The 13,578-nt window shown below is 31.3% G+C and overlaps 1 protein-coding gene across 1 annotated transcript in view; it reads left to right on the forward strand.

Annotated features, from left to right (window-relative positions):
- The window catches only part of LOC123870540, a 174,448-nt gene that overhangs the window by 67,157 nt on the left and 93,713 nt on the right, over window positions 1-13,578 (forward strand). The gene's annotated exons all lie outside the window — the stretch shown is intronic.

Genomic DNA, 13,578 nt, shown 5'->3' on the forward strand with positions numbered 1-13,578 from the left:
GCGGACGAATGTCATACAAGTATATACAATTGTTTTGAAAACTTGACTCCATAGATTTGTTACTAAACAATTTTCATTCCCAGATCTTCTCACGCAAGGAACTCACTCGCTTCTGGTTAGTGAAAAAAATTACTTATATAATATTTTGACTGTATTCTTTTCTATTTTAGAATTTGTTTATTGATATTTTTATAAATGTTGTTTTATTGTTATATTTATAAAATTTTGTATTTTGTTACAGCATCATGTCGGACTTTTATTTCACGGATGACGAAAGAAACACAAGTATGAATAATCCATTTTATGGAGCTCAAGACTTGGATGCTATTTTAGAAAGAGAAGAAGAGAATAGATTGAAAGCTTTACGTGAGCAAAAAAATAATGAAACACTTGAAAATAACACCAGTTTGAAAACCATAAAAAAGAAAAATAAATTGTCTTTAAAAAAGAAGCTTCCAAAAATAGATCATGTGATTTCACCAGCTCCAGATTCATCTTTTGTTATACGGAAAAATAAAGCAAAGGGAAGCCACATTATAAAAATTGAAATACTTGAAATTGATAGTAAAGAACAGGAGAACAGTGCAAAGACTAATTTGAGTGTACAGTACATAGTGAGTGATAATTATGACAATATGATGGATGCTACAGAAGATTTAATTAATAGGATTATACAAAAGCTAAGTGTGCCTGAATAGTTAAATTTAATATTATTTTATTGTTATTTTGCGATTGTAAAAATAAAAAGCATAAATGAGTTCTAATTAAAGTATAAAGTATATTTTATATTTTCATATCATGCAAGTAAGTTGTAGTCCGAATATTTTCCATTAAGTAGTAAGTTTTTATAATACGTTAATCTTATGTTAAGTACTAAGTTTATGAAGTAATGTAAATAATTGGTTGAATTAATAAAGGGAATATAAAATATGTTGTGATTTTATTTGAAATAAAACACTGTGGTAAACTTAATCAAATTTATTAAATGCTAAATTACCATTAAAACTAATATTAAAATTAGACACATAAAAATTTGTAAAATACATAGGTACTTAGCATAATATTTTTACTAAAGAATCGTGCTGTAATGCCCCCAAGGCAAAGTTTTAAAATCATTTTCCATTATTTGCCTTTTATTATCATCACTATTTAATACTAATTTATTAATTTTCTGAGTAAAAACCTGATGATTTTTTGATCGTATGACAAACATATCATCTCTTATATTTTCATTGCAAAATAAGGCTTTCTTATATTTCTCAAAGTTTAATTTTTTTGTCACAGGCTTCGTGATACCCTTTGCATTACTGATAGTTTTTTTCTCAGAAAGTAAACAATATAATTTTGCGCGTAAACCAACAAATTTAGAAATGATTTCTCCTCCCATTTCGTCTTTAAAATATCCAGGTATTTTCATATTAGCTTTCGGCATATTAAAAATATTATCATCTTCAAAATTGCTAGTATCAAAATAATGAATGTTATCTTTCATATCTTCATAAAAATCATCAGTTTTTACAAGATATAGTAAACTATCAGTATCCGTATAACATAACTGAACATTATTTCCATAGATTCTTTTTATGACCGAATAATGAAAATGATACAAATGCGTTTTCGACAGTTCAAGAATCGTGAATCCAATATATATTGGTCGATCTAAGACAATTTTTGTTTTTTTCAATTGAATAGCTACTAAGTTTTCAGAAAAAATTGATAAACTGTGAAAATGCGGTGCACTAATATATTTTTCCGCTCCATTCAATTTATTAGTATTATTTGTAGTATCTCTCCAAACGTTTACTAGTTTTACGTCAACCTGCTTCCTTTTGTTTTCTATCGTTTTTCCAAAAATAGAATTATTCTGCTTTTTAAAAAAGTCTTTCTCAAAATCAGACTTGGCATTTTGTCTGAGACTTGTGTTTAAAAAAATATAAGGCTCTAAAAAGTTGTCCTGATAAAAAGATAGCACTCTGTATATTTTTAAAAGCAATAAACCATTCTTTAAGCATTCTTGCAAGTGCATATAATGAATAACAAAACGATGTTTATTATATAAATTTGCCACCAATTTTTTGCTTTGATTTTGAGCAGGAGAATATTTTTCCGCAGCAAATGGTAGGTCTGAATGAGCATCATGAATATTATCCGGATAACATAAATCTACCTCGAGAATATATCCACACTGACTTTTTTTAGAAATGTTCCTTACATCAAAATTTTTAATTTCATTTTCATTTAAAAATTTAAAGTCACGCATTGGCATTTTTTGCATCATAGCAAAACCGTAAAGGTTGACACAGTCTAAATAAATTAAGTACGTACTTGACTCATTTTTATTGTAGGATGGTAAATATTTATTGTTTGCTTCAGCATATCTCAATGAACACTGGGCTAAACCACCTCGAATACCTTTTTCTAACATCTGATACATATCCACATCAGAAATCAAATCAAGCTCAACTTTAGTATATAACAACATTGCGTCCCAACTTAAAGATGGAGATGATACATAATAGCAGGGGTCTAAATTATAATAGTCTAAACTCATATTTCTGAACTTTTCAAAAACGTCGCATAGTAATAAGACATCGCATTGTAAGTATAAATCTGTATACTCTCCTAAGTTTTTTATACCAAAAGTTTTCCATATTTTTAAAGCGTGTTCGTAATCCTCAATGGAAATATTTTCACCTGTGAGTTTATTAAAAAAAATCGAATGTTTTGGTAACTTTGTTTCATTATATTTCTCCCATGCATCCATATAATCATAACAATAGACACCCTTTTTACAGGCCAAATTTAATAAGTGTTCATCCTTAATAAATACACGCATATGCTGAAAATCATTCGGATGAAGACTCTTTGCCAGTTTATCCAAACCCGAACTCAAAAAATTAAATGAATCGATAAACTTCAGTTGAGCAGCATTTGTTTTATCAATAGGTAAAAATTTTGTGAATGATATATATTTTTCTTTAGATTTTGGTATCAAGCTCGTTTTTCCGGTAATTTCTGATAATTCTTTAATAAATAAGTGGCAATCATAACCACTCAAGTTATGAAAAATGATCGGTATAAACGTACATTTTTTTGCATTTATGTTACAAGTGTTGTGAGCAGGGCCTCGGTATTTACCTGTAAAATGGTCATGATCCTTTACTATTATATCATATTTTTTAAACATTGTTTTACAGATGCAGCAAATTTTTGCTTCATTATATGAAGTCAACTCTTCGGTAGTAAGAGGAAACATTGGATTATTTGTATTTAAAATACCGTGCAATCTTTTTACATCTCGCGTAATGCTTTCAACAAATTTTTTACCACAGTTTGGTCCGCGATAGCTTACAAAGTCATTAAGCTCAGGTTTAGAATGGCAACATATGTAATAAGCGAAACAAGATGGTTCATGTGTTTGTATATCTTCAGTATAAAGAGATTTATTTTCGTTTGAATATTTACAAAGCAAGCTCTCAAAATCGCCATATATCACGATAGGAATTCTTTGAGTTCTCTCATAGTTTGAAAAATGCAACTTACTACCATCTTCTGGAAGTACAGTTTGTCTTTTAGCACAATCGTGATTGTGTAGTTTTTGTTCATTTGCGAAATATAAAAAACATTCATCACATAAAAATATTTTAGACTTGTGTTTTGTTAATTGCCTTCGCACAAGTCGGCCAAAGTCTTTAATCAAACAGTAATGGGCTTTGTCATTTTTAGTAATATATAATAAATTAACATGGGTAAGTTTTCGAGCTAAAGTCACATACAAAGGACCTGTAACTGTATTATTGGCTTCTAACCCATAAACATTTACACTAATAGTTGGATTGTTCTTCTCAAAGGTTTTAATATCTTCAATTCCCGGAGGAAATGTCATATTTCTTATGTCAAAAAGCAATGAATAATGAGGATATGATGAAACTCTATTGGAATTAAGTTTTGTAGGATACATTTTAGCAGCAATGCACCATAAAAAGCAACAATCATCGAAATTATGAATATTTAGACATGATTTTGTATTTCTTATATGTGATGGTAATGCCAAATATGATCCACCTTTCAGAGGATTATATTTATTAATATTTATCTCCAAATGACTGATAGAATCAATTGTCCAACCAGATTCTGACTGTTCGAATTCTGCGCATTTGCAAGTTAACTTTTGAGCACATTGTAATAAAAAATTATCAATATCAGTACTTTGGACTATAATACCATATTTAGTACTGAAAGATTTAATAGACTTTTCAAAATTTTTTGGTAAAATATACGAAACAAATAACTCAAAATTTACTTTAATGGCAGTGTGTTTCTTTAGAGATATATTTATGATCTCGCGTGTGGTTTTAAATATTTGTGAAAAAAAACTCTCTGGAACTAAAGTTGTAGAGGTCGGATTTACTTTGTAACTGACTATTCTGTTTCTAAAAGCCGTTTTTATAATTTGCACATTCTCATATCTAGATTGAAATAAACTATTAGATTTATGAGTATTTGTTCTGTTATGTGACGATATAGATGTTTTAACATAAAGGTTACACTCTTTGCAGAAAAACATTTTCAATTTCATAGAATTGCTTATCTTGTTTATCTATTTAGTATCTAGTTTCTCAGTTCTGGTTTTAATATTCTGCGTATAAAAAATCGGTAAGGAAATACAGCTAAATAATAAATCAAGCTATTGGCTAATAAACAGTAAACAGTTATTAATAGAATGGAAGTAATGCGATGTTTCGATATCAACATTCAAACATGTCAAGTATCTAGTTTGTATGGTTCTAGTTTCTCAGTTCTAGATTTTAAATTTTGGATAGTTATGAGATGACTGTATTAAAATAAAGTAATCTAGTTATTTTCAGACAATGTGCAGACTTAGTAAGAGTATAAGGGCTGTAAGTATCACGTTATTAATATCCCAACTTCAAATCTTTCGATATGAACATTTAGACATTTTTATTTAATTTTATATGGTTCTAGTTTCATATGGTTCTAGTTTTTATGTTTCTAGTTTCATATGGTCTAGGCTTTGTATGGTCTAGGTTTTGTATGGTCTAGGCTTTGTATGATCTAGGCTTTGTATGGTCTAGGCTTTGTATGGTTTAGGCTTTGTAATTTCTGTAAAAAAAACACGTTAATTTAATTTTATATGGTTCTAGTTTCATATGGTTCTAGTTTTTATATTTCTAGTTTCATATGGTCTAGGCTTTGTATGGTCTAGGTTTTGTATGGTCTAGGCTTTGTATGATCTAGGCTTTGTATGGTCTAGGCTTTGTATGGTTTAGGCTTTGTAATTTCTGTAAAAAAAACACGTTAAAAAATATTTACAGGCACAAACATAAAGATAGTAATTTAATTGTCATACTTATTATATACAATATGTTGCAGATGAAATATTTTTTGAATTTATTTATGAAAATAATTTCTAAGATTTACAAAATTTAATTTACAAAATTTATCTTAGAAATTATTTTCATTTGCAGGGTATAAAATGGGCTGAATATTTTTTAGTTCAGCCTTACTATCATCAATTAATTTGGTGAGGGACTTCCATACCACCGAATTTAAATCAGTTGCAAGTTTTAGTGTGCAGATGGCATGCTTCCAACGCTCATTGTTCGCGAGTTTCTCCACTTCTTCAGAGTTGTAGACGCGCAGCTCGAAGTAGTAGCTGCCTTTCTTCGATGGGTCTGATTGGGATGTATACCCCGACGCAACGCGCCGACTGAGAAAACTTCTCAATTTCGCAGCGCGCACTGGCTTGCTAGTAGATTCATCCTGAAATTGAAAAATATTCAATTTAGTATCATCTGCGATAATTTCAACTCTCTACCTATTATGGTTCATGAGATAAAGCCCGCTGACAGACAGACGTCCGGGCGGACAGCGGTAGCTTAGTAATAGGATCCCACTGGTACCCTTCGGATATGATCCCTAACAAAATAATAACTTTAACAAACTATATTCATAAATTTATATACAGACCAATTGCCTAACAACATTCTTATTGGGAAGTCTTTTAAAAGCTTTAATCCAATAAAATATAAATAAGACAACTCACCTCAGATTCGGTAATAAACCTCCTCCGCTTAACAGATGGACTCGTAGGTGTATTTGGAGACGTTTCGGGTTCAGATTCCGATCCGCTCGATTCGAACGGATTCTTCGGAGCAGAAGAAGTCACCTCCTTTTTCTTGATCGTCTTCTTCCGCTTCACCTCACGTTTCTTCTTAAGAGACTTCGATGTTGATGGGGGCTGCACCAAAGCGATGGGGTCTTCGTCTTCGTCAAATGGATTGATGAAAGATGAAGAGGCCCTGAAAAACAATTTAAGTAACTATCAACATGAAAACTCCAAATAAAAATTCAATAGGTACCTAGTTGCTTAATTCAAAAATAAACATATAAAATAAAAATACTTACATACTTTATTTCGACTGTTGTTGTCGTCGTATCCAAAACTCGGAAAGAAAGGAATGGTGACGCTTAGGATCGACCTATTTATACGCTCGAATTCTAAAACCTCTTTCATAATAAACGAAATGGATTGAAATAAATTAGATTTAAACATTTGCGCATGTAACTTTAAACACTAAATCATCACAACATAAAACTTATATTTGCGAAAGTAATCAGACTAGATTTATACATTCGTATGAACACTGTCTTACGTATAAATTATTGCCGCATCAGCTATAGGTGTTCGATTTTGAAGCATGGAAGACGCTGTTGTTTATAGTTACGCAGTGAATTGAGATCTAACCGTAAAAGGAATGGTATGCGTCGGACTCGCGATAGTTAAAATGTTAAAAGGTTATACATTTTACTACTTTCCATAGGTAGGTATAAAATTTGTGAAAGGTCTAATAATATTTGCTCCTATTTGATGCTTCAATCTTCTTCCTTGCGAATTTGATTTAAAACTTGAGTGGAAATCCTTTAATTTTCGACGTCAAAAAATATCCTGGATCCGTCTCCAAGATGTGAATTGTCTGTGTATCAAATTTCGGCAAGATTCAGCCGTTAGTCTTTAGTTTAGACAGACGCCTTTTTGCATCACTAATCATACTTATTATAAATGCTAAAGTGTGTCTGTTTGTTTGTTTATTGGTTCGTCCTTCAATCACGTCGCAACGGAGCAACGAATCGACATGATTTTTCGTGGGTATAGTAAAAGAACTGGAGAGATATAGACAACTTTTTATCTCGGAAAATCATAGAGTTCCCGCAGGATTTAAAAACCTAAATCCATGCAGATGAAGTCGTGGGGGCATCAGTGAATTTATTATATTAGTACGCATTGTACGTATTTTTTTCGTCCATTAATCTCTATTTATCAAAGTATTTATAACAATCGAAATATATTTAAATAGCGGGAAATGTGTCTAAATTCATCATTAAAGAATTAATTTTCGATAAATAATAATGTATGATAAGCTTGCACACCTTACTAGAAATCTGCTATAATATATTTTTACTAATAAATCTTTATCCAAAATTCATTGTTTGTAGATCAGAATGGAGTTAATATATCCTAAATATCCTCGCTATGCAACTCAAATCGCAAGATTGCGAAGTTTTGATACCTGGCCTCAAGATTTAAATCAAAAACCTCAAGAAATGGCTGATGCTGGTTTTTTTTATACAGGAGATAGTGATCGCGTGATTTGTTACTTTTGTGATGGCAGGCTCAAAGACTGGGGCATCGAAGATCATCCATGGTCGGAGCACGCACGCTGGTTTCCGTCCTGTCCCTATGTTTTACTTGTGAAGGGTGAAACATACCTACAAAGTGATAGCAAAGATGTTTGTGGTGCATCAAAAGTATCTGAACAATTTGTAAATAACAATATAATAAGTTCTTTTGCAGACAGAAACATATTATGTGTTGAAAATATTAAAGAAACACTTTGCTGCAAAATTTGTCTTGTAGAAGAAGTAGCTGCGTGTTATATACCATGTGGTCATGCTATAACGTGTACTAAATGTGCTTTATCGTTGGATAAAATGTTATGTCCGATATGTGGAAAAGCAATCGTTAATGTAATACGAATATATTTCTGATGAGCTATAAACATTTAAAGAGTCTACCTTTATCCAACCTATTATAAGTATGCGCAAGCCTCGAATCAATCGATCGAAATTCATACTAATGAATACAGCAATGCCGGATCAAGCAGAAACACGATCAATATACAAAAATAATTTGAGCGCAACAAATCAAATGGTTAACTATGCGAGAGCAAACTTTTAGACGTAAAATTATCATGCATATGGGCTCGTTCGCATTTCTTATGAATGCCGCAGTCTCGTCGAACTCATCGTATTATATCATCCACTGTGCGGTGCGGGCGTATGATATAGGATCCGCAATAACTAGTCATTGAGGATTTTGTCTCACTGTTGATAGTGATTAATTGTTGCTTGGATTTAGGAATACTCCATTTATTTAATGTGTTGTTGTGGACAGTAGCCTACATTGGGGATCCTGTATCAAAATTCATGGGGATTTTGTATCACGGTGAGCGTAGCGAACGAGCGTTAGCGAGAGTGATCCAAAATCCCCATGGATTTTGATACAGGATCCCCAATTCAACACTACTATTATAAAACATATCGTATATTATTTACTGCAGTTTAATATAGTATTTAGGAATAAGACAATATGTAAAATATTATGATGCAAATTATCAATACATGTCACTAATTATTAGTTGTAAATTAAATACTGTCAATATACTAAGATCGACATTATACTGCCGGATGTAATATATAGTTGTCAAGTTATTGTGTGAAATAATATGTAAACCTTCCATTTATTATGTCATTAATTATTGTTGTCAAATTAATAATATGTAATCCGTAAATACAATGTAACTAGTGATATTATTAATGTTAATTAAATATTGTCAACATACTGTTAGGTTGGTAGTTGGTACATGTATCAACCTTCAAATAAATATTAAGATCACGTGACTGCCGACTTCCACCTTGTTTGCGATGACAGTGTTTATAAAAGTACCCTACCTCGACAGAGGGGGACAGTCTTGTATTGTGATGAAAACAGTGAACATATTCTTGGGTTGTAATTCAAATAGAAAAGACTTCAGTCTTGTATTATAATTCAAACGGTGAATTCCTTCACTTCAGAGCAAACAAGGGCGGCAGGCTATACCAAAGTTAAGTATTCTTATATTTTATTATAATTAGTATAATTAACAAATATGTACTATTTATTGTATGTAGTAATGGTTTTTAAAAGACGTGTGTCGTGGAGTTTCTTTGCCCTTTCTTCTACACGACTAAACACCTTTGCGAAACGGGCGGTAGAGTCATCTTTAAATAAATGGATCTATACTGAACAATACAATAAAATACAGATAGATCTATAAAGATTAAAATATGAAAGATCTTTGAATAAACGATTAATTATTATTATTCAGCTTGGTTTGTTTTACTTATGTATTTACTACCTACCCTCTTTTTATAATCAATTACTTTTATCTATTGAAGTGAAAGTATAGGTTAGGTTATTAATTTATTCTATTTTAGAAACCAGACTAGGATTCTTACTTTTCAAAATAATACAATAGTTGCTTTGCTTGATTTTAACTGTTAAATGATTTAATATTTAGGCTTTACCTGACAAAATCATAGCTACCTACAAGTTTAACTAAAAGATAGATGATAACTTTTATTAGTCATCAATATTTAAGCCCACTCTGTAACCAGAAATCTAACATCAGAAGTGGGATTCGATAAGATCTTGTCTTAATACTAATACTTTTCAAATGCTTTCAGTAATCGTGGATGCGGCCTCTCCTCGAAGCGACAGGCTTCTGCCAGTCGTCAACGGCACTTGGTGCTGGTAATCCGAAAGCCAGAGAGCGATGGACAACCCTGTCGTCAGTGGCCTTGATGCTAGTTTGGCACCGCTAGTTAAAACGTTTCTCCATTGGTGAAATTCAATGCTACAGCTAAGTTCTAGTGTTTATTTTTTTTTAGTGAGGGTGGTTACAATAATTTTAGTTAATAAGACAAATCTAGATTAAGATAATTTTATTTAGATAATGGTAAATCTAGTTAGGCGTCAGATTGGCCGAGCGATTTATATAAAATGTATTTGTGAAATAATCACAAAATTATAATACTCTATCAAAGCAAAAATAACAACAAAACAATAGATTTGCTTTCAAGAATATTATCATATCCATTTACTTCAGCTAAAAGTCTGAAGGCTGTGTGTATTTTCTAAATTATGATTTACATAACCTAAGCATTAAAAAAGAACTATTTTATCTTCACTTTCTTTTCTCTCTTAAAACAATTTACGTATTTTTTTGTCACTCGAGTATTTTCATTTGTCTCTTTTCAAACAACTTTGCTTAAAAATTATTTCCTTTAAATATAGTTTGATTTTTAATCTTACTAATAAAATATCCTTACTGTTTCTATATTTAGCAAACCAATCAAGTATATAGAATATAGATACCTAATTTTAATAAGTCTTCCTACTAATAGTAATACATCCATTTTATTCTAGGAACAACTACATTATAACATTTTATAATTTTTGTTTTCTCGAGTTGTTTTGAAAGAGGAAGGAAGGAAGAAATCACATACAATAACATAAAATAAAGACGATGTTTATTCACATAGCAAAAGATAGGCACAATGTTTTATAACAACAAATAAAACAAATTCTATAATAATCCAATTTCGGTCTGACGTCTAGCTATCTTAGTTTTCATGGCAGTAACATTGACATTGAATCTTTGAATATTAATTGTGTTACGAATAACACAATCGTATTTATATATAATCTATTTTATATACGTCGGTACTTTGTTACGAATGACACCATTATATATATTTTTTTTTTTCATGTCAGTATTTTGCTACCGCAGTTGATTTACTTTCACTGGCTACAATGTTCTATTTTCCTATGTACTTCGAGAGCGAAGTACTTTTCAGAATGGCCGAATAAGAGATATAATATGCTAATAATTTATACTTTAAATGACAGAAAGAAGAAAAACAAAAAAAAAAAATCTTTTAGTGTCAAATGGTCAAACGGTCAAAAGGTTAATAATCCCAAATGAGACAAGGACATATAGAAAATTAGGTTAGTTAGTTCTGCTTGTACTAATCATTACCAGTACTAATTCTTAACTTCTATTAATACTTTTTTTTAAGAAGTTTTTAGTCTGGTAATGTTAGACGTCTTGAACTTGACAAATACTAGTACTGTGATCTAGTACTTGTCTCTGGTACAAGCCCATATCTTTATGGGGGGCAGATCGTTAGGTAGGTAGGTGTTAGTTCTGCTTGTACTAATCATTGCCAGTACTAATTCTTAACTTCTATTAATACTTTTTTTTAAGAGGTTTTTAGTCTGGTAATGTTAGACGTCTTGAACTTGACAAATACTAGTACTGTGATCTAGTACTTGTCTCTGGTACAAGCCCATATCTTTATGGGGGGCAGATCGTTAGGTAGGTAGGTGTTAGTTCTGCTTGTACTAATCATTGCCAGTACTAATTCTTAACTTCTATTAATACTTTTTTTTAAGAGGTTTTTAGTCTGGTAATGTTAGACGTCTTGAACTTGACAAATACTAGTACTGTGATCTAGTACTTGTCTCTGGAACAAGCCCATATCTTTATGGGGGGCAGATCGTTAGGTAGGTAGGTGTTAGTTCTGCTTGTACTAATCATTGCCAGTACTAATTCTTAACTTCTATTAATACTTTTTTTTAAGAGGTTTTTAGTCTGGTAATGTTAGACGTCTTGAACTTGACAAATACTAGTACTGTGATCTAGTAATTGTCTTTGGTACAAGCCCATATCTTTATGGGGGGCAGATCATTAGGTAGGTAGGTGTTAGTTCTGCTTGTACTAATCATTGTCAGTACTAATTCTTAACTTCTATTAATATTTTTTTTTTGAAGTTTTTAGTCTGGTAATGTTAGACGTCTTGAACTTGACAAATGCTAGTACTGTGATCTAGTAATTGTCTCTGGTACAAGCCCATATTTTTATGGGGGGCAGATTGTTAGGTAGGTGTTAGTTAGTTCTGCTTGTACTAATCATTATCAGTACTAATTCTTAACTTCTCTTAACATTTCTTTTTTTTTAAAAGAAGTTTTTGGTTTGATAATGTTAGACGTCTTGAACCTGACAAATGCTAGTACTGTGATCTAGTAATTGTTTCTGGTACAAGCCCATAATATTTATGGGGAGCAGATAGTTAGGTAGTTTATTTAGGCTGCTGATGACCGCCCTGTTGCTCTACCGTTATGTTCCACTCAGCGGGAATAGGTATTTTGCAATAAAGGCCGGAGGCAGTAGTCTGCTGAGTTACTGACCCACTCGGTCTAGATCTTCACGCACAGCAGGTGAGAGGACTGAGAGGGGGATCTCTAACTAATAGGTTAGCTATTAGCTTACAGATTTTTTTTTTTGTAGCTTACAGATATTTTTTTTTTTGTAGCCTACAGATATTTTTTTTTTTGGTAGCTTACAGATATATTTTTTTTTTTTTTTAGCTTTTAGCTAGGCATTTTTCTTTTCTTTTCCTTTCTTTCCCCTATGTACTTCGAGAGCGAAGTACTTGTCAGTATGGCCGTGTCATATATAAGATATTATGTTTATATGAATTGACCCAATTATAAACTTTGAGTCTCAAATAAATATTCATAGAATTGTTTTCAACGGAATCGTTATTCCTATACGGTGTCAATGTAGTCACTGTTATGATATTATAAAACATATCGTATATTATTTACTGCAGTTTAATATAGTATTTAGGAATAAGACAATATGTAAAATATTATGATGCAAATTATCAATACATGTCACTAATTATTAGTTGTAAATTAAATACTGTCAATATACTAAGATCGACATTATACTGCCGGATGTAATATATAGTTGTCAAGTTATTGTGTGAAATAATATGTAAACCTTCCATTTATTATGTCATTAATTATTGTTGTCAAATTAATAATATGTAATCCGTAAATACAATGTAACTAGTGATATTATTAATGTTAATTAAATATTGTCAACATACTGTTAGGTTGGTAGTTGGTACATGTACCAACCTTCAAATAAATATTAAGATCACGTGACTGCCGACTTCCACCTTGTTTGCGATGACAGTGTTTATAAAAGTACCCTACCTCGACAGAGGGGGACAGTCTTGTATTGTGATGAAAACAGTGAACATATTCTTGGGTTGTAATTCAAATAGAAAAGACTTCAGTCTTGTATTATAATTCAAACGGTGAATTCCTTCACTTCAGAGCAAACAAGGGCGGCAGGCTATACCAAAGTTAAGTATTCTTATATTTTATTATAATTAGTATAATTAACAAATATGTACTATTTATTGTATGTAGTAATGGTTTTTAAAAGACGTGTGTCGTGGAGTTTCTTTGCCCTTTCTTCTACACGACTAAACACCTTTGCGAAACGGGCGGTAGAGTCATCTTTAAATAAATGGATCTATACTGAACAATACAATAAAATACAGATAGATCTATAAAGATTAAAATATGAAAGATCTTTG

This window comes from Maniola jurtina, chromosome 12 (genome assembly GCF_905333055.1).
Source record: "Maniola jurtina chromosome 12, ilManJurt1.1, whole genome shotgun sequence".
NCBI classification, from domain to species: Eukaryota; Metazoa; Arthropoda; class Insecta; order Lepidoptera; family Nymphalidae; genus Maniola; species Maniola jurtina.